The sequence below is a fragment of the Elephantulus edwardii genome, unplaced genomic scaffold (genome assembly GCF_000299155.1).
Source record: "Elephantulus edwardii isolate Elephantulus edwardi_28Jun2011 unplaced genomic scaffold, EleEdw1.0 scaffold00148, whole genome shotgun sequence".
NCBI classification, from domain to species: domain Eukaryota; kingdom Metazoa; phylum Chordata; class Mammalia; order Macroscelidea; family Macroscelididae; genus Elephantulus; species Elephantulus edwardii.
In genome coordinates this window covers 4,715,612-4,715,989 of record NW_006399898.1, presented here as the reverse complement: position 1 = coordinate 4,715,989, position 378 = coordinate 4,715,612, and positions in this window count along the sequence as shown.

Genomic DNA, 378 nt, shown 5'->3' with positions numbered 1-378 from the left:
TCTTGGCTGTCCATGGGATACTCAGTTCTCCAGCAGCACAATTCAAAGGCATGGATTCTTCTCCTATCATCCTTAGTCATTGTCCAGCTTTCACATGTATAGGAAGTAATTGGGAAGACGAGGGCTTGGATCAGGTGCACCTTAGTCTTTAAACTGACATCGTTGCTCTAGAGCACCTGGAGAGATCCTTGAGAGAACATTTTGCCGTTGCAACATGTCTTTGATTTCTTGACTGCTGTTATCATGCATGTTGACTGTGGAGCCAAGCTCGATGAAATAAATCATTGACAGCTTCAGTCTTTTCTCCGTCTATCACAGTGATGATGTCTTTGGTTTAATGATGACGATTTTTGTTTTCTTAATACTGGGATGTGCTCC